The 25720-nt window shown below is 47.1% G+C and overlaps 1 long non-coding RNA gene across 1 annotated transcript in view; it reads right to left on the bottom strand.

Moving 5' to 3' along the window:
* Nucleotides 1-1570: 1570 nt before the first annotated feature.
* The window catches only part of LOC139273826 (uncharacterized), a 152471-nt gene continuing 128321 nt past the window's right edge, over nucleotides 1571-25720 (bottom strand). The window contains exons 2-3 of the long non-coding RNA XR_011595396.1: nucleotides 2698-2855; nucleotides 1571-2410 (exon numbers count right to left, since the gene is read on the bottom strand). This is a non-coding gene — a long non-coding RNA (uncharacterized lncRNA). The remainder of the gene's footprint in view (nucleotides 2411-2697; nucleotides 2856-25720) is intronic.

Genomic DNA, 25720 nt, shown 5'->3' with positions numbered 1-25720 from the left:
TTTGATGTCAACGCAGATGCTGCAGAGTGCAAATGGCACAACGTCTAATCCACAGCATTATGTGCCCAATTTAAGACGTGCCAGACTGATGAGGAGGCTCAGACCATACACCCCCCACACTTATAGGGAGAAGCGGGCTTACCTCGACTTATCCGAGAACACCTGCCTTCGGAGACAGTGCTTCCACAAAGTGGTTATCAGTGAGATATGCCAGATCATCAGGGCAAATCTGTAGCCTGTCAGCACCATCAGGACCTCACTGTCTGTCGAGGTCAAGGTCACCGCGGCACTGTCATTCTATGCGTCTGGTTCCTTTCAGGCCTCCGCTGGCGACATTTGCGCTATATCTCAGCATGCTACATATTGCTGCATTAGACAGGTCACTGAAGCCCTGTACACATGAAGGATGGACTTTATCAGCTTCCCTATGACCACAGAGGCTCAGACTGACAGGGCTCGAGGATTCTACCGAATTAATAACTTCCCCAAAGTGCAGGGAGCAATAGACTGTACGCACATCGCCATGCGGGCACCTTTTCAGGATGCAGAGGTTTTTTGCAACCGAAAAGGATTTCACTCCCTGAAGGTCCAACTCATTGTCGACCACAACCAGATAATTATGGCAGTGAATGCCAAATTTTCGGGCAGCATTGATGAGGCTCACATCCTGCGTGAGAGCGCTGTATCTAACATATTTAAGAGTCAGCCACAAGGACAATGCTGGATGCTTGGTGACAAAGGATATTGCCTAGCCACCTGGCTGATGACCCCCCCTGCGTGACACCCACACCGAGGCCAAGAAGCAATACAACGAGGGCCACAGAGCCACACGCAATGTGGTCCAGAAAACTATTAGTGTGCTTAAGCAGCACTTTAGATGCCTGGACCATGCAGGTGGGGAGCTACAATACCACCCTGAGCAAGTAGCTCAATTCATGGTCATGTGCTCCATGCTGCACAACTTGGCTATCAGGGGCAAGAATTGCCAGAAGGGACTGATGGTCCACCTCAGGAGAGAGAGGAAGAGGAGGACGAGGAGGTGGTCGCTGACCTCAGGCCAGACAATCAGGCTGGCTATGCAACCATGCCCACCCCCACCACCCCCCCCACTCCAGATCGTAGGAAAGGGCCCGTGGTGGCTCCATAGCTGCAAGACTCTTACGTCAGGAGCTCATAAATGAGCGCTTTGCCTGAAAGAACGTTGCTGTTATTGTCAAAGCTGACACACTGCTGTGTGTGCAGCTCAGACATCAATGGTGGGCATCACCTTGGTGCCAGTTGAAGTTTAAGTTCATTGAAGTTAAATGTAATTATACCCTTTCACGTTAAGAAATCACCAGTGTGTAATGGTCCAGCTATCTGAGACAATGCGCAACAAGGTTGTGTTAAATAAAAAACATTTAATCCGACCATTTGTCTGAAATCATAAGTATAACGGTCAAAAACACCCCACCCCCACCCCACAACATATTTTAGAACATTGACATCAATCAAATGGTCAACATTTCCAGTAACACAGAACACAAATGCAAACCAACAGGGTGGCCCCATACCTTACAACAAATTGCATACACCGAGATGGAGATATAACACAGTCATTACCTGCGGACATGCATCTCACTTTCCTTCCCCCCAGTTCTTCTCCCCACCTCTTCCCCTTCCCCTCCTCACTCCAAGCCGCCAGGCTAAGGCGCTCCTCAGGCGGTGCCTCATTGGGGGGGGGATGAAGGCAGAGCCGGTGGTTGCACGGATACGGGAGCGGGGCGGTCCCAAGGTGGGAACATTCTCCGATCCAAAGCAAGATGTTGCTCCTGACTCGCATGTGTCGTTGACACTGGCGGTGCGGCACCTCGGAGTGGAGTGCCGCACTCCGGGACCACTGGGAGGCCTATGCCACCAGTGTTCCTGGCTATCGACTCCAGGGCCTCCGCCATCCACGGAACGTACTCCGTCATGGTGCCGGAGATGCTGGCCAGCTGTCGGGATATGCCCCCCACTGTCTGGAGGATCTGCTGACCTATGTCAACAGTCCTCCTGGATAAGTCTACTATGACGCTGCTCTCATCTAGCGCTCGTGGAGCAGACCTGCCATGTCTAAGAAACCTCCATGAGGTCAGCGCCATCCTGGGGACAAATGGGGTGCCCTGTGGCGAGGTGCTTGGGCCCAGTACCTCCACAGTAGATATGTGACTGGTTGCAGGAGCACTAGATGGCCTTGGGGTGGAATGCCTTCTGGAGCCTGGCGATGAAGTATCCTCAAAGTCCGCGCTGTCATCCATAGAGAATGGACCCAGCAGTTTGACGGGAGAGAATCGGAGCTCCTCTAATGGAGGATCGTCCGGCGAGTCCGGCCCCACGCCCCCAACTTCTGGCCTCGGTGGTCTTGCCTGGGGCTGCACTGCTGGCTGAGCTGCAAAACACAACTGAGGTTATTAGAGGAGAAGGGGGTGCTAGAGTCACAAGGTGAGTCCAGCGCTACACACAGCATATGCACAACAAAAACACCACCGCTATCAAAATCATCACAAACATCACATTTCATGACCATCAACATATTCTGCATTGCAATAATTCTCATGAGGCCAGCATTATTTAGAGGACACTTTTAGCAATCATCTATCATATATTATTGTTTGGATATGAGTGGGTGTGGCATCTATTGACTTTATATCACGCAATGGTGTATACTTTACTCACCTGGCATCACCTCAGGTTCTGCAGCTGCTTGTGTGGCCGACTGGGGATGGGTCCCCACGAGTGCGAGCACCAGCTCCTCTATATCGGTGATGTCGATGATGACTGGTGGCCCGCCCACCCGTTCACCTCTGCTCGGCCCCATTCCTCGAAAGCTTCTTCTGCAAAAGGTAACAACAGGATGACATGGCATGAGATCATTGCGTGATATCATTGCTAGGTACTGTCACAGAGACTAATACAACACATAACCGACAGATGTAATCATGATTATAATGAAAATGATCATTCTTTACCTAAAGATGTAGACCGTGACTGCAAACTTTGAGTACAACATTCCCGGTAAAAGTGAAAGACCTCACATTTGATTTTAATCACTCATGACACTTACAAATCAAATTATATAAATATATAAGTACATGTAAATAAATGTAATACTTATTCTTGCGGATCCGACAAGGTCGTTCCATCGCTTTCGGCATTGCTTGCCCTCTCGCACCTCGTTGGTCGCCGAGGAGACCACCTCGGCTATCTCGGCCCATATCTTTTGGTAGGCCTTTGGGGTGGGCTTCCCACGCCCTCCCTGGGTCAATTGACCCCAGTGTGACTCGACTTCCTGCATGAGAGAGGCATTTGCCTCATCCGAGGACCTCCTCGCTCTCTTTTGTCCTCCCATTTGTTCCTCTCCCAGCTTCACTGCTGGTATGCATGTCATCACACACGAGCTGCACATTAACGGAGTGGAAGTCTTTTCTTTTCCTGTACATCTCGGAATCCTCCAAAGGTGCTCACAAGGCCATGTGGGTACAATCAATGCAGCCCTGTACCTTTTGGAAGCCAGCAATCCTGGAGAAACTCACAGCCCTTTCACGCATTGCCTGGGCGGTCATGGGGAACTTTATGTAGTCATTCCTCCGGGCATATAGTGCAGCAGTCACCTGCCTAATGCAGATATGTGTTGCATGTTGAGAAGTGGTGCACACATCCCCAGTTATGGCCTGGAATGATCCAGATGCATAGATTGAAAGTAACGTTCACTTCAACTGACAAAGCAGTCCTCCTGACGCTTGTAGGTTGCAGGTCTTCTTTTACCAACACACAGATCTCGGTTACAACTTCTTTGCGGAAACGCAGCCTTCTCACACAGTCTGCATCACTCAGGTGCAGGTATGAATGCCTGTCTCGATATACCCAACGTGGGTAAGACCTCCTGCCCATCATCCTGCGTGCTCTGAGGTTGCTCATGCGATGACGTCAACTCAATCGTCTCCTCCGCAGCACCATGCAGAAGGCTTGCACAAGGTATGGCATTGTCAATATTGTCCCCATAATTAAGTTATACCTTTGCAAGAAGCTCAAAACAGCAGGACAAGGAGTTAAAACTTCTTTGCTTTCTCTCTCCCCAAGGTCGACACCCTAGTATGGACCACACCCTGGTCTGTGAAGCTTGGCATTCAGATGAGGACCTTTGGGGCAAAGAAGTCTAATGCAATTCTTTAATTTTAGATTATTTTCAAAGTACCACCCCACCACCAACCGAACGTCTCCTCACTGGGCTCAAGTATTGGCCATCAAAATTGTTCCCTCATCCGGACACAGGGACTCGGCAAACACCACCCCCTCCCAGACTTCTTTTGAAGCTACTGCATAGTGTAAGGCTTCTCATCCCTTCAGCTCGGCTTCCACCCCCCCCCCCCCCCCCCTCCGGGGTTTCTTTCAAAGCCGGCCCCGAACCCTGTCTGTGTCCGGGTGAGGGAACAATTCTGCCGGCTGACGCTCCGACGCGCGAGCCCGGTGAGGAGACGTTCAGCGGTGCTGTGGCACTTTGACAAAAATCTAAAATTAAAGAATTGCATTAGACTTCCATTTTCTCCATTTAAGTTTAAAAAAATTATGCTTCATGATGCATATTTAATGTCTTCTTGACTCCTTCCAAAACTTTGTCTCAAAACAATGGTGTCTTCCTGCGCCGTTTTTTAAACGTGCGTTGGTTTTTCTTAAGTGCCCAGAAGCTTTTTCAGGAGTGGTTAGAAACGCCGTCCTAGGAGAAATGTAAGTTGGCCAAACTTGCATAAATGTGAAAAACTGGCGCAGACTTCAGGTTATGCCCCCATGACGCAAAACAAAAACTAACTTCAAAAAATGGTAACTAACTGAGTTACGCTGGTGCAGAAACATTGGGGAAACTTGGATATTTTAATTTAGGCGGCGCGGCACACGTGCCAATAAAACAGCACAAATGACTTGAGAAAATTGAGCCCATTTGTCTCTGCATAGATGCTGCTGGACCTACTGATTGTTTCCAGCATTTTCTGTTTTATTTCAGATTTCCAGCATCAACAGTATTTTGCTTTTGATTAATTCTCTTCTTCTTAGGCAGTCCTCTGGAGTCGAGGATGGCTTGCTTCCACACTAAAATGAGTTCTAAGGTGGCTGCTGGGACCAATGCAGGATCTACAGTTTCTGTCACAGGTGGGGCAGGTGGTGGTTGAAGGGACGGTGCGTGGGGTGCTTGGTTTGTCACATGCTCCTTCCGGTTGTTTGTGCTTGGCTTCCACATGCTCCCGGCGAAGGGACTCGAAGTATCCGGCGCCTTCTCGGATGATCCTCCTTCACTTTGAGCGGTCTTGGGCCAGGGATTCCCAAGAGTCGGTGGGGATGTTACATTTTTTCAAGGATGCTTTGAGGGTGTTCTTGAATCGTTTTCTCTGCCCTCCTGGGACTCGCTTGTCGTGGCGGAGCTCGGAAAAGAGTGCTTGTTTTGAGAATCTAGCGTCGGGCATGCGGATAATATGGCCATCGGAGCTGATCGAGTGTGGTCAGTGCTACGATGCTGGGGATGTTGGACTGAGCGATAACACTGACATTGGTGCACCTATCCTGCAGGATTTTGCGGAGGCAGCGTTGGTGGTACTTCTCCAGTGCTTTGGTTCCCTACTGTACATAGTCCGTGTCTCTGAAGCATATAGGAGGGCGGGTATCACTACTGCTTTGTAGACCTTGAGCCTGGTGTCGGGTTTGAGATCCTGGTCTTCGAACACTCTTTTCCTCAGGCGGCTGAAGCCTGCACTGGCACACTGAAGGTGGTGTTGGACTTCATCATCGGCGTCTGTCCTTGCTGACAGTAGACTCACGAGGTATGGAAAGTGGTCGACATTGCCCAAGGTCTCATCATGGATCTTGATAATCGGACGGCAGTGCTGTGTGGCTGGGGCAGGTTGGTAGAGAACCTTTGTCTTACGGATGTTTAATGTAAGGCTCAGACTCTCGTATGCTTTGGTGAAGGGATCAACGATGGTTTGGAGCTTGGTTTCCGAGTGTGCAAAAATGCAAGCGTTGTCTGCATACTGCAGTTCAATGAAAGAGGTTGGAACAACCTTGCATCTGGACCGGAGGTGGCGGAGGTTGAACAGTTTCCCCATTTGTTCTGTAGATTAGCTCCACTCCAGCAGGGAGCTTGTTAAAGATGAGATGAAGCATTGCAGCAAGGAAGATTGAGAAGAGCGTTGGTGCGATGATACAGCCTTGCTTGACCCCGGTCTGCACTTGTATTGGGTCTGTGGTGGATCCGTTGGTAAGGATCACGGCTTGCATGTCATCATGAAGCAGGCGGAGGATGGTGATAAATTTTTGAGAACAGCTGAATTTGAGGACACTCCATAATCCCTTCCAGTTGACAGTGTCGAAGGCCTTTGTGAGGTCAAAGAAGGCCATGTACAGAGGTTGATGCTGCTCCTTACAATTTTCTTGGATTATCGCGCGATGAGATCATGTCCGTTGTACCCATTAGTGGGTGGAATCCACTTTGCGACTCTGGGAGAAGCTCTTCAGCCATTGGAAGGAGATGATTGAGGAGGATTATTGCAACAATTGTCCATGTGGCAGACAGCAGGGAAACTCCTCTGTAATTACCGCAATCGGACTTGTCACCTTCTTGAAGACGGTATGATTATGGAGTCGCTGCGATCCCCTGGCATGCATTCCTCCTTCCCTGGCACGCTCTGTTATTTCCATCAACGTAGCCTCAAAATGGCAGCGGCAACAGAAAAGCTGCCGCAGAAAAATCAACACCGAAGCACTCAAAGACCCTGCAAAGAAAGCCCTTTTCAGTCAACGGCTCACAGCCAACCTGACAACTACCAATGAACCGGAGCTGCAGAGTGTCCATAGTGCCTGGTGTGCCCTCAAGTCCATCATAATTAGCACCTGTGAAGAGACTCATAGTTACTCGAGCAAAAAACATAAAGACTGGTTCAATGAGAACGATCATGAGATCCAGGGGCTTATAAAGCGCAAATGCAAGGCATTCTTGAATTGGAAACTGTAGTGTATGGAGAAAGAGTCAGACTGAACACTGTGAGCTCAAAGTAAAGTGTGACCTTAGTCTTTTATTGCAGGTCTCCAGAGTGCCTCTCGAACCTGTGAAGCCTCCTTAAATACCTGTTCTCCAAAGGGATTATGGGATCCATTGGGACTCCAGGTTATGAACCCTCTGGTGGCTGTACAGAGTAAATACAAGTCCACATATATAACACTCCCCCGCAAAGTCAATAATGTAACTATTTACAATGTGAGTCGATCTTGCCCTGGTTGATCGTCTCGGTGTGAAAGCTCGTGTTGTTGAATCATTTGTTGGGCTCTTGTGCAGCTAGCCTTGCTGGGCTGCCTGGTATGTTGGGCCCTGCAGGGCTGCTGTGGATGATAGGTTCTGCTTTGTGGTCAACCGTGGTGCCAGTTGCCACTGGTGTGTATGTTGGGGATCAAAAAAGGTAGGGTCCAAGGTGGGTTGCTCAGGGTAGTCCGTGAATCTGAGATTGATTTCTGGTGAATGAGTCCATTTGAAAGTTTGACCCGAAACACCCTGCTTCTCTCTTTGGCCACGACAGTGCCGGGAAGCCACTTGGGACCTTGTCCTTAATTTAATACAAATACAGGATTATTGATTTCAAACTCGCGTGATACATTTGTGTTAACATGGTATGCACTTTGTTGAAGCCGCCTACTCTCTACCTGTTCATGTAGATCAGGGTGAACTTACGAGAGCCTTGTCTTAAGTGCTCTTTTCATGAGCAGTTCAGCAGGTGGGATCCCAGTGAGTGAGTGGGGTCTCATGCGGTAGCTAAGCAGGTCTCTGGATAGGCGAGTCTGCAGTGAGCCTTCAGTTACCCTCTTCAAGCCTTGCTTGATGGTTTGCGTTGCTGTCTCTGCCTGATCATTGGACGCTGGTTTAAACGGGGCAGATGTGACATGTTTGATCCTGTTACTGGTCATGAATTCTTTGAACTCAGCACTGGTAAAACATGGTCCGTTGTCGCTCACCAGGACATTGGGTAAGCCGTGTGTGGCAAACATGGCCCGCAGGCTTTCAGTAGTGGCAGCAGATGTGTTAGCCGACATTATCTCACATTCAACCACAAGGAACATTTTACCCAAGAACAGGCCTGCATAGTCGACGTGTACCCTAGATCACGGTTTGGAGGGCCAAGACCATAAACTTAGCGGTGCCTCCCTGGGTACATTGCTTAACTGCGAGCATGTATTACATCTGTGAACGCAGGACTCTAAGTCCGCATCGATACCGGGCTACCACCTGTGGGATCTCGCTATCGCTTTCATCATTACGATGCCTGGGTTGGTACTGTGGAGGTCATTGATGAAGGTGTCTCTGCCCTTCTTGGGGATCACTACTCGATTGCCCCACAGAAGGCAGTCTGCCTGTATAGACATTTCATTTTTGCGCCGCTGGAATAGCTTTATGTCTTCTTGCATTTCCACTGGGACACTGGACCAGCTCCCGTGAAGCACACAGCTTTTGACTAGAGATAATGAGGGGTCCTGGCTTGTCCAGATTTTGATCTGCCAGGCAGTGATGGGTGATTGCTCACTCTCAAATGCTTCCATAACCATGGCTAGATCTGCGGGCTGCGCCATTTCCACCCCCGTGATTGGCAATGGCAGTCTACTGAGAGCATCGGCGCAGTTTTCTGTGTCTGGCCTGGGGCGGATGGCATAGTTGTATGCGGGCAACGTGAGCGCCCATCTCTGGATACGGGCCAATGCATTGGTATTTATCCCTTTACTCTCGGAGAACAGGGATATAAGTGGCTTATAGTCAGTTTCCAATTCGAATTTTAGCCCAAACAGGTATTGATGCATTTTCTCTACCCCATAGACACACGCCAATGCTTCTCTCTCAATCATGCTGTAGGCTCTCTCAGCCTTAGACAGACTCCTGGATGCATGAGCAGCCCGGTTGCAGTTTCCCGAAATCATTATCTTGTTGCAATACACACCCGACGCCATATGACGACGCATCACATGCTAGTACTAAATGCTTACATGAATCATACAACACAAGCAATTTGTTTGAGCATAACAATTTTCTCGCTTTTACAAAGGCATTTTCTTGGCTTTTGCCCCAAACCCATTCGGCCCCTTTTTGTAGTAAGACATGTAGTGGTGCTAGCAGTGTGCTGAGACCCAGTAAGAAGTTACCAAAGTAGTTCAAGAGTTCCAGAAACGACCGCAGCTCCGTCACGTTCCGTGGCCTCGGTGCGTTCTCGATTGACTCTGTCTTCACGTTGGTGGGCCTGATGCCGTCTGCTGCAATCCTCCATCCCAAGAGCTCCACTTCAGGCACCACCTCCTCCAGGTTCTGCAGGTGCTCGACTGTGTTCCGACCTGTGACCAAGATGTCGTCCTAAAGGACACGATGTGCGGGACCTTTCCATGTTTCTCTGGAATATCGCTGCCAATGTTCGGATTCCAAACGAGCATCTGTTATAAAAAAAAAGGCCCTTGTGTGTGTTGATGCAGGTGAGAGCCTTCGATGATTCCTCCAATTCCTGCATCATGTAGGCTGAAGTCAGATCCAGCTTCGTGAACGTCTTTCCTCCTGCCAGCGTTGCAATGAGGTTGTTGGCCTTTGGTAGTGGGTATTGGTCCTGCAGGGAGAAATGATTGATAGTTACTTTGTAATTGCCACAGATTCTGATGGTGCCATCTCCCTTGAGGACTGGGACAATAGGACTGGCCCACTCGCTGAACTCGATCGGTGAAATGCTGCCCTCTCTTTGCAGCCGGTCTACCTCGATCTCTACCATTTCTCTCATCATGTACAGTACTGCTCTCACCTTGTGATGTATAGGTCGTGCCCCCGGAATTAGGTGGATCTGCACTTTTGTTCCTTGGAATTTCCCGATGCCTGGTTCGAACAGCGAAGGAAATTTGTTTAAGACCTGGGCATGCGAAGTGTCATCAGCAGGCGATAGCACTCGAACATTGTCCCAGTTCCAGCGTATCTTTCCCAGCCAGCTCCTGCCGAGCAACGTGGGACCATCGCCCGGTACCACCCAGAGTGGTAGCTTATGCATCGCTCCATCGTACGAAACCATTACGGTAGCACTGCCGATTACAGGAATCAGTTCTTTCATGTAAGTTCTTAGTTTTGTGCGAACTGGAGTTAAGACTGGCCTTGAGGCTTTGTTGCACCACAACCTTTCGAAAGTCATTTTGCCCATGATGGATTGGCTCGCGCCTGTGTCCAGCTCCATTGACACCGGGAGTCCATTTAGTTCAACATTCAGCATTATCGGGGGACAATTCGTGGTGAATGTGTGCACGCCATGTACCTCTGCCTCCTCTATCTGAGGCTCTGGTTCGTCGTGATCCTCCGTGGATCTGTCCTCCTCTGCAACATGGTGGTTTGCAGGTTTAACAGGCTTTGCAGCTCGCCTGCACACTCATCGGAGGTGTCCCATTGTTCCACAGCCCTTGCAAATGTACCCTTTGAATCGGCATGAATGCAAACGATGCTCACCCCGCAGCACCAACAAGATGTTAGTGGCCTTGCATTCATCACCCTTGATGGTGGACTCTGAGACATCTGCGGACATGTAACTGCAGGTATGTGTGACCTGCTCTGTATGTTACGATTCAAAAATGACATCACTTTGTTCACAGTACTTGTAGCAGCACTTGTGTGCTGAAAGATTTGCTTCGTATTGTCACTGGTGGCAATGAACGTCTGGGTTATCGCTATGGCCTTACTCAAGGTTGGGGTCTCTATAGTCAATAGTTTGCGAAGTATGGTTTTGTGGCCAATGCAAAGTACAAAAAAGTCTCTGAGCATGTGCTCCAAATGTCCTTCAAATTCGCAATGTCCTGCAAGGCGTCTTAGTTCGGTGACATAACTCGCCACTTCCTGGCCTTCAGACCTTTTGTAGGTGTAGAACTAGTACCTCGCCATCAGAACGCTTTCTATCGGATTCAAATCCTTTTGGACCAGTGTGCACAAATTGTTGTACGATTTCTCCGTGGGTTTCGCTGGAGTGAGCAGATTCTTCATGAGGCCATACGTTGATGCCCCACAGACAGTGAGGAGGATCACCTTTCGTTTGGCAGTGCTCTCTTCCCCATCTAGCTCGTTGGCCACGAAGTATTGGTCGCTCCACAAAAGTTTCCTAATCATCTCCCTCCGAAAATTTCTCCAGGCTGCCCACTGTTCTCTGCATCTTTGGGTTCGCTATCTGTATCTCGTTGCCAATTGTAGTGTATTCAGACTGAACACTGTGAGCTCAAAGTAAAGTGTGACCGTAGTCTTTTATTGCAGGTCTCCAGAGTGCCTCTCCAACCTGTGAAGCCTACTTAAATACCTGTGCTCCCAAGGGATTATGGGATCCCTTGGGACTCCAGGGGATGAGCTCTCTGGTGGCTGTACAGAGTAAATACAAGTCCACATATATAACAGAAACATCACAACTCAAGAGAAAGAAAGCAGATCGATAGACAACTGAAGGCGGAAGGCCAACAAAAAACTTGTGACCTTAAGAACAGATGGTGGGTGAAAAAAGTGCAGGAGATCCAGCAACAAGCCGACGTGCGTGGATTTTTTTAGTGCAGTCAAGACCACCTATGGCCCAAGCACTCAAGGTCCTAGCCCACTGAGAGTTAAAAACGGAGGGGTGCTCATCAAAGACAGCGAGGCAGTCAGTTCCCACTGGAAGGAACACTTCGAAGATCTCCTTAACCAAGACTCTGCCATTAATGTGAGTGTCCTTGATTCCATTCCACAGCATGCTACCCGCCAATCCCTTGGCACAATCCCAGTCCAGCATGAGTTTGAAAAGGCCATCTGACAACTGAAAAACAACAAGACCTCAGGAGCAGATGGAATCCCTGCCGAAGTACTAAAGCATGGCGGAGAAATACTCTTGGTGCAAATCCATGACCTCATCGCTCTTTGATTAATTAATAATGCTGTATTATTTTAGTAATGTACATGTTAATACATATCAAATTTGTTTGCCTATGTTTTAATTTCCTTCATAAAAAGTGCATTTACAATATAAAGTCACTGTACAGTTTGTCACATGGTAGTTTCAAAGGTATACGTTGATGCAACAGGGTAGTTGCACATTGGGAACGGCATGCAGTTTGAAGGGTCAGGATGATTTAATGGCAGTCCATAAGGTTTGACTGAGTAAGAAATTTTCAAGGACCTTGCAAGTATCATGGTGGGCCTTGCCCTTTGTGGAGTATGGGTTGGGGGGGTGCGAGGTGGGGTGGAGGTGCTAGCGGGGCGGGCGGGGTCCTAGCCGGGGTGGGAGTGGGGGGCGGGGGGCGGGGAGTTGTTACTAATTTGCAATCCTTCTTTGACAGGTGGCCTGAGCCTATCTGAGAGGACCCTAGTTCATGTGAGTTGCCAGGAATAGCTTAAAGATTCGCTTGCTATTTTCCGAGATCCAGGTGTAGCCCATACATGCCCCTTTTTGACTGCCATGTATTGCCTAGATGGTTCATCCACATGTTTGTTGTAGGGAAGGTATTGCTGTGCGATAATAGGATGATGCATCATCTTGCAACTAGCGCTGAGAGTGACTCGTCTGTGTGTTGTGAGGGTGGGGGATTTCAATCCTTTGTGAGTATACTCAGCAATCATCTGCAGAGGCTTGTCATACTCTTTGTGGCCTTCTGGAATGTTGCTCATAAATATTGAATGGGAGAGGGGAAAGTGACGACAGGACCAGCACGTGGGTCCACTCTGTCCACAGCCCTCCGGTAATTAACCCCAGGGAGGGATGGAATTTGTGTAGGGTGAGGTACACTTAATATGTTATCTTGGCCCCGTACATTCAGCTCCCGATGATGGTTTTGAGGATCATAGAATCATAGAATCAGCAAAATTTACAGCACGGAAGGAGGTCATTTCAGCCCATCGTGTCCGCGCCAGCCGACCAAGAGTTATCCAGCCTAATCCCACTTTCCAGCTCTTGCTCCGTAGCCCTGTAGGTTACGGCACCTCATGTGCACATCTAAGTATTTTTTAAATGTGGTGAAAGTTTCTGCCTCTACCACCCTTTCAGGTAGTGAGTTCCAGACCCCCACTACCCTCTGGGTGAAGTATTTTCCCCTCATATCTCCTCTAAACTGCCCCCATTTACTTTAAATCTATGCCCCCTGGTTGTTGACCCCTCCGCCAAGGGAAACAGGTCCTTCCTATCCGCTCTATTCGGGTCCCTCATAATGTTATACACCTCAATCAGGTCTCCCCTCAGCTTCATCTGTTCCAATCTTACCTCATAGCCAAAATTCTCCAGTCCAGGCAACATTCTTGTAAATCCCCTCTGCACCCTTTCCAGTGCAATCACATCTTTCCTGTAATGTGGTGACCAGAACTGCACACAGTACTCCGGCTGTGGCCTAACCAGTGTTTTATACAGTTCAAGCATAATGTCCTTGCTCTTGTACTCCATCCCTCAACTAATAAAGGCATGTATTCCATATGCCTTCTTAACCACCTTATCTACCTGGTCTGCTAACTTTAGGGATCTATGGACCTGCACTCCAAGGTCCCTTTGTTCCTCTACACTTTTCAGTGTTGTACCATTTAATGTGTATTCCCTTGTCTTGTTAGACCTCCCCAGATGCATTACCTCACACTTATCCGGATTGAATTCCATTTGCCACTGTTCTGTCCACCTGACCAGTACATTGATATCTTCCTGCAGTCCACAGCTTTCTTCTTCATTATCAAGCCTACCTTAGTATCAGCTGCAAACTTCTTAATCATACCCCAACATTCAAGTCCAAGTCATTGATGTATACCACAAAAAGCAAGGAACCCAGCAATGAGCCTTGCAGAACCCCACTGGATACAACCTTCCAGTCATAAAAAAACACACCAACCATTACCCATTGCTTCCTGCTTCTGAGCCAATTTTGGATACAACTTGCCACTTTACCCTGGATTCCATGGGCTTTTACTTTCATGACCAGTCTGCCATGTGGGACCTTATCAAAAGTTTTGCTAAATCCATATACACTTCATCATACACACTGCCTTCATCGACCCTCCTGGTTACCTCCTTGAAAAATTCAATCAAGTTAATCAGACACGACCTTCCTTTAACAAATCCATGCTGACTGTCCTTGATTAATCCATGTCTTTCCAAATGAAGATTTATCCTGTCCCTCAGGACTTTTTCCAATAATTTTCCCATCACCGAGGTTAGGCCGACTGGCCTGTAATTATTCAGTCTATCCCTTTCTCTCTTTTTAAACAAAGGTACAACATTAGCAGCCCTCCAGTCCTCTGGCACCACACCTGTAGCCAGAGAGGACCTGAAAATGATGGTCAGAGCCTCTGCTATTTCCTCCTTTGCTTCTCCTAACAGTCTGGGATACATTTAATCTGGGCCTTGGAATTTATCCACTTTCAAAGCTGCTAATTTGCTTAATACTTCCTCTCTCACGATGTTTATCTCATATAACATTTCACACTCCTCCTCCCTCATTGCAAAGTCTGCATCGCCCCTCTCTTTTGTGAAAACAGATGCAAAGTATTCATTAAGAATCATATCCACATCTTCTGCCTCCATGCACAGATTTGCTTTATGGTCTCGAATAGGCCCCACTCTTTCTCTAGTTATCCTCTTGCTATTAATGTATTTATAAAACATCTTTGGCTTTTTCCTGATTGTTCTTGCCAAGATTCTCTCATGCTCGCTCTTTGCTTTCCTGATATCTTTTTTAATTGCACCCCTGCACTTCTTATATTCCTCTAGAGTTTTTGCAGTATTAAGTTCTCAGTATCTGTCATAAGCTTCCCTTTTTTTCTTTATCTTACCCTGTATGTCCCTTGACATCCAGGGAGCTTTAGATTTGTTCGCCCCGCCCTTTTTCTTTAAGGGAACATATTTGCTCTATACCGTCAGGATCTCCTCCTTGAATACCTCCCACTGCTCTGACACTGATTTGCCATCAAGTCCACTTTGGCCAAATCACATCTCAGTTCAGCAAAATTGGCTTTACCCCAATTGAAAATGTTTTTTCCTGGTTCAACTTTGTCCTTTTCCATAACTACCCTAAATCTTACTGAATTATGATCACTACCACCAAAATGCTCTCCAACTGAAACCCCTTCCAACTGCCCCTCTTCATTTCCCCAAACCAAGTCCAGAACCGTCCCCTCCCTTATTGGCTTGTTGCATACTGGCTAAAGAAGTTCTCTTGAATGTATTTTAGGAATTCCTCACCCTCTGTACCATTCACACTACTGTTTTTTCTAGTTAATATTAGGGTAGTTGAAATCCTCCACTATTACAGCTCTATAGTTTTTGCACTTCGCAGCAATTTACACACACATTTGTTTTTCTATCTCCCTCTGATTGTTTGGGGGTCTATAGAACACTCCCAGTAGTGTGATCGCCCTTTTTTTGTTCTTCAATTAACCTATATGGCCTCGGTTGATGACCCCTCTGAGATATCATCCCCTCTTACAGCTGTAATTGTTTTTTTAATTAATACTGCGACCGCCCTCGCCCCCCTCTCTATCCCATCTGAAAACCCTGTAACCAGGAATACTGAGCTGCTCTTCTTTCAGTCAATTCTCAGTAATAGCTATAATATCATACTCCCAAGTGTCTATCTGTGCTCTCAGCTCATCTGCCTTATTCCTATTACTCCTTGCACTGAAGTATATACCATTTAGTGGTACCAAACTCCCTTGTTGTCTATTTTCCAGCCCCTGTTTCCTCTGTTTTCCAAATTCACTTTCTAATTCTCTGCTGCACAATTCCAGCATTGCTTCTCTCCCCACTGAATCTATTCCCTGGTTCCCATCCCCCTGCCACGCTAGTTTAAACCCTCCCCAACAGCACTAGCAAGCCCTCCCGCGAGGATATTGGTGCCGGCCCTGTTGAGATGCAACCCGTCCGACTTGTACAGGTCCCACCACCCCCAGAAATGGTCCCAATGCCTCAGGAATCTAAAGCCCTCCCGCCTGCACCATCTCTCCAGCCACACATTCATCTTCTCTATCCTCCTATTTCTGTACTCACTAGTATGTGGCATCAGCAGTAACCCAAAGATTACTACCTTGGAGATCCTGCTTTTTAATCTCTCTCCAACTCCCTAAACTCTGCTGCAGGACCTCATCCCTCTTTCTACCTATGTCATTGGTAACTATATGGGCCACGGCCTCTGGCTGTTCACCCTCTCCCCCCAGAATGTCGTGCAGATCCCCCAGATCCTGAGGATCTGCTTCCATACTTCTTCCTATGCTTTCCTTGTAATCTGGCAGCCAAAGTCTCACTCCCTGACCACTTTCAGGTTTTTGTGTTGTCTTTTGATCTGGATGCAATCATGGTAGAAAAGAATGGATTATATCGAGGAGGGAAAGTACAGTTCCAGGGAATTTGGCTCAGGTTGGAGTTGTTCAAATATGGCTGGATGTGGATGGAACTTTTTTATTTGGAGGTGGAGGAATAGGTCATGCTGGGTGAAGTGGAATTTGCCTGCCTTCTGTCTACCTGTTGCTGCAAGACACAATCTGGCCCCTGTCAACGAGTTGACCTAGTTTGGTTTTGCAGATGATAGGGAGGATTCCCATCGCCTCAAGGTGTGAAAGAGTTTCAGTTGAACAATTGTCAGTTCTAGGAGCAAGGCTGTGAAAATATCTGCTGAGTAGTCATTGGGTTCTAGCACTTTCATAGATTGGAGGTTTTCTACTGGCACTTGAATCTCCTTGGCTGAGATTGGACAGCCCAATGCCTGTGCAACAAACATGTGCCTGCGCTTCTGCCTGAGTGAGGTGTGAAAGGGGAAAGTTGGTAACATAGTGGGATGCTTTCTGTGGGACGGTCTAAGACTTTGAAGTATATTGTGAGGTAAAAGAAACTACAAGTTCTTTGATGATTTTACTGGGATCAGAGGTTAGCTCACCATTTGCTTTCCTAACTGATGTGACATTCTGTTCTTACATCCGCCGTTCAAATGAGACATTAAAGCGAGGCCCCATCAGCTCTCTCAAGTGGACATAAAAGATCCCATGGCACTATTTCGAAAAAGAGCAGGGGTGTTATCCCCGGTGTCCTAACCAATATTTGCCCTCAATCAACATCACTAAAACCGATTATCTGGTCATTATCACATTGCTGTTTGTGGGAGCTTGCTGTGTGTAAAGTGGCTGCCGCATTTCCCACATTACAACAGTGACTACACTCCAAAAAGTACTTCATTGGCTTTAAAACACTTTGAGACATCCGGTGGTCGTGAAAGGCGCTATATAAATCCAAGTCTTTCTTTCTGTAAATACTTTTGCAGAGTGTAAGATAGTTTTCCTGATTTGTTCCCCTGCTCATAGTATTTAACCTGTTGTCTTGAAGACGCTTTTGTGGTCCAATTGATAACATATTGTTGAGTTGATCTCTGTTCTGTATTCGGGCTTATTCCTTGCTCTATGATCAGTGCCGGCTTTAGGTCCAAGTACTTGTGGTGGGGTGTAAAGAGTGAGTTAGATAGTGACTATAGAAACATAGAAACATAGGAATTAGGTGCAGGAGCAGGCCATTCGGCTCTTCGAGCCTGCATCGCCATTCAATGGCTGATAATTCAACTTCAGTAACCCTTTCCTGCTTTCTCTCCATACCCCTTGATCCCTTTGGCCGTAAGGGCCATATCTAACTCCCTTTTGAATATATCTAACGAACTGGCCTCAACAACTTTCTGCGGTAGAGAATTCCACAGGATCTCAATTCTCTGAGTGAAGAAGTTTCTCCTCATCTCGGTTCTAAATGGCTTACCTCTTATTCTTAGACTGTGACCCCTGGTTCTGGAACTCCCCAGCAACGGGAACATTCTTCCTGCATCTAACCTGTCCTGTCCCGTCAGAATTTTATATGTTTCAATGAGATCTCCTCTCATCTTTCTAAACTCCAGTGAATACAAGCCCAGTCAATCCAGTCTCTCCTCATATGTCAGTCAGTCCTGCCTTCCCGGGAATCAGCCTGGTGAACCTTCGTTGCATTCCCTCAATAACAAGAATATCCTCCCTCAGATTAGGAGACCAAAACTGAACACAATATTCCAGGTGAGGTCTCACTAAGGCCCTGTACAACTGCAGTAAGACCTCCCTGCTCCTATATTCAAATCCCCTAGCTATGAAGGCCAACATACCATTTGCCTTCTTTACCGCCTGCTGTACCTGCATGCTAACTTTCAATGACTGATGTACCATGACACCCAGGTCTCGTTGCACCTCCCCTTTTCCTAATCAGCCGCCATTCAGATAATATTCTGCCTTCCTGTTTTTGCCACCAAAGTGGATAACCTCACATTTATCCACATTATACTGCATCTGCCATGCATTTGCCCACTCACCTAACCTGTCCAATTCACCCTGCAGCCTCTTAGCGTTCTCCTCACAGCTCACATCGCCACCCAGCTTAGTGTCATCTGCAAACTTGGAGATAGTATACAATTCCTTCATCTAAATCATGAATGTATATTATAAATAGCTGGGGTCCCAGCGCTGAGCCCTGCGGCACCCCACTAGTCACTGCCTGCCATTCTGAAAAGGACCCGTTTATCCCGACTCTCTTTTTCCTGTCTGCCAACCAGTTCTCTATCCACATCAGTACATTACCCCCAATACCTTGTGCTTTAATTTTGAACACCAATCTCTTGTGTGGGACCTTGTCAAAAGCCTTTTGAAAGTCTAAATACACCACATACACTGGTTCTCCCTTGTCCACTCTACCAGTTACATCCTCAAAAGATTCTAGAAGATTTGTCAAGCATGATTACCCTTTCATAAATCCATGCTGACTTGGACTGATCCTGTCACTGCTTTCCAAATGCACTGCTATTTCATCTTTAATAATTGATTCCAACATTTTCCCCACCACCGATGTCAGGCTAACCAGTCTATAAGTCCCTGTTTTCTCTCTCCCTCCTTTTTTAAAAAGTGGTGTTACATTAGTTACCCTCCAGTCCATAGGAACTGATCCAGAGTCAATAGAGTGTTGGAAAATGATCACCAATGCATCCACTATTTCTAGGGCCATTTCCTTAAGTACTCTGGGATGCAGACTATCAGGCCCCGGGGATTTATCGGCCTTCAATCCCATCAATTTCCCTAACATAATTTCCCGACGAATAAGGATTTCCTTCAGTTCCTCCTTCTCACTAGACCCTCGGTCTCCTTGTATTTCTGGAAGGTTATTTGTGTCTTCCTTAGTGAACAAAGCATTTGTTCAATTGGTCTGCCATTTCTTTGTTCCCCATTATAAATTCACCTGATTCTGACTGCAAAGGACCTAAGTTGGTCTTCACTAATCTTTTTCTCTTCACATATATATAGAAGCTTTTGCAGTCAATTTTTACGTTCCCTGCAAACTTCCTCTCATACTCTAGTTTCCACCTCCTAATTAAACCCTTTGTCCTCCTCTGCTGAATTCTAAATTTCTCCCAGTCCTCAGGTTTGCTGCTTTTTCTGGCCAATTTATATGCCTCTTTCTTGGATTTAACCCTAATTTCCCTTGTTAGCCACGTTTGAGCCACTTTCCCCGTTTTATTTTTACTCCAGACAGGGATGTATAATTGTTAAAGTTCATCCATGTGATCTTTAAATGTCTACCATTGCCTATCCACCATCAACCCTTTAAGTATCATTCGCCAGTCTATCCTAGCCAATTCACGTCGCATACCATCGAAGTTACCTTTCTTTAACTTCAGGACTCTAGTCTCTGAATTAACTGTGTCACTTTCCATCTTAATGACCATATTATGGTCACTCTTCCCCAAGGGGCCTTGCACAACAAGATTGCTAATTTATCCTCTCTCGTTACACAACACCCAGTCTAGAATGGCCAGCTCTCTAGTTGGTTCCTCGACCTTTTGGTCTAGAAAACTATCCCTTATACACTCCAGGAAATCCTCCTCCACCGTATTGCTACCAGTTTGGTTAGCCCAATCTATATGCAGATTAAAGTCATCCATGATAACTGCTGTACTTTTATTGCACTCATTCCTAATTTCCTGTTTGATGCCATTCCCAACCTCACTGCTACTGTTTGGTGGTCTGTAAACAACACCCACTAGCGTTTTCTGCCCTTTGGTGTTCTGCAGTCATTGAAAGTTGGCATGCAGGTACAGCAGGCGGTGAAGAAGGCAAATGGCATGTTGGCCTCATAGCGAGAGGATTTGAGTATAAGAGCAGGGAGGTCTTACTGAAGTTGTACAGGGCCTTGGTGAGGCCACGCCTTGAATATTGTGTACAATTTTGGTCTCCTAATCTGAGGAAGGACATTCTTGCTATTGAGGGAGTGCAGTGAAGGTTCACCAGACTGATTCCTGGGATGGCAGGACTGAAATATGAAGAAAGACTGGATCAACTAGGCTTATTTTCACCGGAATTTAGAAGAATGAGATGGGATCGAATAGAAACATGTAAAATTCTGACGAGATTGGACAGATTAGATGCAGGAAGAATGTTCCCGATATTGGGGAAGTCGAGAACCAGGGGTCACAGCCTAGGGATAAGGGGTAAGCCATTTAGGACCGAGATGAGGAGAAACTTCTTCACTCAGAGAATTGTGAACCTGTGGAATTCTCCACCACAGAAAGTTGTTGAGGCCAGTTCGTTAGATATATTCAAAAGGGAGTTAGATGTGACCCTTACGGCTAAAGGGATCAAGGGGTATGGAGAGAAAGCAAAAATGGAGTACTGAAGTTGCATGATCAGCCATGATCATATTGAATGGTGGTGCAGGCTCGAAGGGCCGAATGGTCTACTCCTGCACCTATTTTCTATGTTTCTCTTTCTATGATCCGGAGCGGATCCGGCAATGCAACCCGAGATACCCGAGGAGGAAGTGTATAGTGTACATTCATTCCTGGCAAAGAGCCAACCGATAGTGATTGAAATAAAATTGAACGGTGTGCCGGTTTCTTTGGAATCAGACACGGGTGCGAGTCAGTCAATTATGAGCCAGAGGACTTTCAAAAAGCTGTGGGATACCAAGGCCGTGAAACCCAAGCTGATTCCAATAAATGCAAAATTGAGTGCCTATACCAAAGAGCTCATACAGTGATTGGCAGTGCAACATTCAAGGTGCCGTACGATGGGGTGGTTCATGAACTATCACTGTGATCATTCCAGGCAATGTTCCATTGCTGTTCGGCAGGAGTTGGCTCGAAAAAATAAAGTGGAACTGAAATGATATTAAAGCTTTGTCATCGGTGGATGTCGCTTTGTGTGCTCAAGTGCTGAGCAAATGTCCCTCAGTTTTTGAACCGGGCATTGGCAACTTCATGGGAGCCAGGGTGCAGATCCACCTGGACTCAGATGCAAAACCCGTCCATCACAAAGCCTGGGCGGTCCCGTACATGATGAGGGAGAAGGTCGAAATCGAACTGGACAGACTCCAACATGCAGGGGTCATTTCACCAGTCGAATTTAACGAATGGGCTAGTCCCATTGTTCCTGTGCTGAAGAGTGATGGCCTATCAGGATTTGTGGAGACTACAAGGTTACGATCAACCGAGTTTCAAAACAGAATTAGTACCCTTTACCAAAAGCTGATGACCTGTTTGCAACGCTAGCCGGGGGAAAGTCGTTCGCCAAATTGGATCTGACGTTGGCCTATATGACACAGAAGCTTGTCGAATCGTCGAAGAAACTTATGTGCATCAATACGCATAAAGGGCTGTTCATTTACAACAGGTGTCCTTGTGTAATTCGCTCGGCTGCAGTCATATTTCAGAGAAACATGGAGAGTTTACTGATGTCCGTCTCTCGAACCAAGGTGTTCCAAGACAACATTCTGGTCACAGATCGTGACACTGCCGAACATCTGCACAACCTGGAAGAGGTTCTACGTCGTCTGGACAAAGTGGGACTCAGGCTGAAATGTTCAAAGTGTGCCTTTATGGCACTAGAAATCAAATTCCTGGGAAGGAAGATTGCTGCAGACAGCATCAGGCCTATGGACTCGAAAACAGAGGCCATCAAAAATGCACCCAGACCACAGAATGTGATGGAGCTGTGTTCGTTCCTTGGTCTTCTCAACTATTTCGGTAATTTCTTACCTAAATTGAGCGCATTATTATAGCCACTGCACATGCTGCTCAGAAAAGGCGACAACTGGGTTTGGGGTGTATCGCAAGAGAGGGCCTTCGAGAAGGCTAGAAATCTGCTTTGTTCCAACAAATTGCTGATACATTATGACCCGTGCAAGTGTTTAGTATTGGCCTGTGACGCTTCATTACATGGGGTTGGTTGCATGCTCCAACAATCCAAACTGCGTACGTGTCAAGAAGCATGTCTAAAGCGGAAAGAGCCTATGGCATGGTAGAGAAAGAAGCTTTACGGGGTTAAAAAGATGCACCAGTATCTGTTTGGGCTTCATTTAGAGCTTGAAACCAATCACAAGCCGCTTATATCTTTGTTTTCAGAGCATAGAGATAACAATACCAACACATCATCCCACATCCAGAGGTGGGCGCTGACATTATCTGTCTATGATTATGTCATTCGCCATAGATCTGGCACCGAGAATTGTGCCGATGCATTGAGCTGTTTACCGTTGCCCATGCGGAGACGGAAACGCCACAGCCCACAGACCTACTGTTGGTCATGGATGCCTTTGAGAGTGATGGGTCGCCTATCACTGCTCAACAAGTTAGGACCTGGACCAGCCAGGATCCGATCGTATCAGTTGTAAAACGTTGTGCCCTTAGTGGTGATTGGTCAGCCTTTCCCAGGGAAGTGTGTGATGAGACCAAACCTTACAACCGTCGCAAAGACAAACGATCCATTCAATCTGATTGTTTGCTATGCGGTAATCGTGTTGTTATGCCCAAGAAAGGCAGGGAGAGATTTGTACGGGATTTACACAGTACCCATCCCAGTATTGTGATGAAGAAGGCCTTTGCCAGGTCTCACGTTTGGTGGCCTGGCATTGACTCTGATTTGGAGTCATGTGTGCATCAGTGCAACACTTGCATGCAGTTAAGCAATGCACCAGTGGAATCTCCGCTCAGTCTGTGGTCATGGCCATCCAAACCATGGTCGAGGATCCATATCGACTATGCGGATACTTTCCTGGGCAAAATATTTTTGGTGATGGTGGATGCGTATTCCAAATTGATAGAATGTGTAATCATGTCATCCAGCACATCCACAGCCACCATTGAGAGCCTTCGTGCCATGTTCGCCACTCATGGTCTGCCCGACATCGTTGTGAGCGACAACGGACCATGCTTCACAAGTTTGGAGTTTCAAGAGTTTATGAGACTCAATGGTATCAAGCACATAAGGTCAGCACCATTCAAACCCTCGTCCAATGGTCAAGCGGAGCGGGCCGTCCGAACCATCAAGCAGAACCTGAAACACGTAACTCACGGTTCTTTGCAGACTCGCTTGTCACGCATACTGCTTAGTTACAGGACGAGACCCCACACACTTACCGGGATCCCCCTGCTGAACTATTGATGAAGAGAGGTCTCAAGACCAGGCTCTTGCTTGTCCACCCTGATCTTAATGATCATGTCAAAAACAGACGCCAACATCAGCAATGGTATCATGATCGCACTGGCGTGTCACACGACATCTCTATTAATGATCCTGTGTATGTGCTAAATTATGGTCAAAGCCCCAAGTGCGTCACTGGCACTGTTACGGCCAAGGACGGTAACAGGGTGCTTATTGTCAGGCTCACTAATCAGCAAACATGCAGGAGGCACATTGATCAGACGAAATTGCGGCACACAGATGAACTGGAACTGCTTGAAGAAGACACCATCAATGACCAACTGATTCATATTCAGCCATCAGAAGACCCTGCTGTTGTCAATGAATCTGGACCTTCAATCCCCGACATGGACACTACCACTCCCATTAGATCGGCTACCCAGCCTCAAGTCATGAATGACTCGGAGAGCTCACCCAGATCTGGAATTGAACTGAGACGATCAACTAGGAAGCGGAAAGCCCCAGACCATCTCAATTTGTAAATAGGACTGATACCAAGATCTTGGAGGGGAAATTATGTAATGTATGTATGTCTGGATTTACCTACCACCAGGGTGAGCGACTGCCGGAGGCCATTGGACCACAGACACACACATGCTGCTCTTGTATATAAAGAAAGCCTCCATGTTTAATCCTTACTTTGAGAGCTAATAAAGTAATGTCAGGTCGCACCTGATTGAGTTCACGGTACTAAGCCTATTGAGTTATTGCATACTCAACAAATATGTCCAGCCTTCTAGTCCTGCATGAATAGGTGGCTTCCATTACTCGTCTCATGCAGCTCCCTGTGAGGTTGACATACTCTGAGCTAATGAGGTGGGTTTCCTCTGGAAATTACCTCTCTGCCACCTCTTTCATGAGCTTAAATAGGATTTTCTTCTTTTTTTTTGGCTGATTCAGGCCCTAAATAGTTAGAGATATAATTTTGATTTCAGCCATGGGTTAGGGCTGCTGTGTACTGAACAGTGGCCCGAAACTGCCCAGAGTTGTGGCTGGCTGTGAATGTTGTCTGCAGGTAGAGGGGTTGTTTCTGTCAGTTGTAGGAGCAGTCTCCCCCAGTGGGGACTCCAGGTATTAAGGTAGCCCCTTCCCTCCTCACTCTGTTGTGTTTTCCTTGAGGATTATCACGGTGTACAACAATATACATTCCTTTTTCTTGGTACTATGTTTAAGTTCCCCCTCCTATTCCTACAATCCATTCAAGGACCCAGGTCTCCAGCACACAAGGCTTCATTGAACCTGTTATTGTTCTTAGACTTCGGATGATGGAGTGATCTCATCAGCCATGTTTGAAGTGGGCAACCCTGGTCTCCAAGAAATCATCTCACAGAATGTACAGTTGGTGTGCAACCATGCTCAGCACATCTTGATACTTTTATTCTGCACCATTCTATTGACTCCTCAGTCTTTGAATCACCAAGACAAACCAAAGGTTGGCTACTAGGCAGCAAGGGCTATCTGCTGACTTCATGACCTCTCCGCAACCCAACCTTATGTGGGCAGCACAATGAAAGCCACGCTGCTACATGGAATTTGATAGAGCAGACCATTGGCATTCTTAAACAACATTTCCATTGCCTGGTCCGCTCTGGAAACATAGAAACATAGAAAATAGGTGCAGGAGTAGGCCATTTGGCCCTTCTAGCCTGCACCGCCATTCAATGAGTTCATGGCTGAACATTCAACTTCAGTACCCCATTCCTGCTTTCTCGCCATACCCCTTGATCCCCCTAGCAGTAAGGACCTCATCTAACTCCTTTTTGAATATATTTAGTGAATTGGCCTCAACAACTTTCTGTGGTAGAGAATTCCACAGGTTCACCACTCTCTGGGTGAAGAAGTTCCTCCGCATCTCGGTCCTAAATGGCTTACCCCTTATCCTTAGACTGTGACCCCTGGTTCTGGACTTCCCCAACATTGGGAACATTCTTCCTGCGTCTAACCTGTCTAACCCCGTCAGAATTTTATATGTTTCTATGAGGTCCCCTCTCATTCTTCTGAACTCCAGTGAATACAAGCCCAGTTGATCCAGTCTTTCTCGATAGGTCAGTCCCGCCATCCCGGGAATCAGTCTGGTGAACCTTCGCTGCACTCCCTCAATAGCAAGAATGTCCTTCCTCAGGTTAGGAGACCAAAACTGTACACAATACTCCAGGTGTGGCCTCACCAATGCCCCGCACAACTGCAGCAACACCTCCCTGCCCCTGTACT

Source organism: Pristiophorus japonicus, chromosome 1 (assembly GCF_044704955.1).
Source record: "Pristiophorus japonicus isolate sPriJap1 chromosome 1, sPriJap1.hap1, whole genome shotgun sequence".
Classification (NCBI taxonomy): domain Eukaryota; kingdom Metazoa; phylum Chordata; class Chondrichthyes; family Pristiophoridae; genus Pristiophorus; species Pristiophorus japonicus.
The sequence above is the reverse complement of the archived record's forward strand: the minus strand, read 5'-3'. Positions and strand labels throughout refer to the sequence as shown.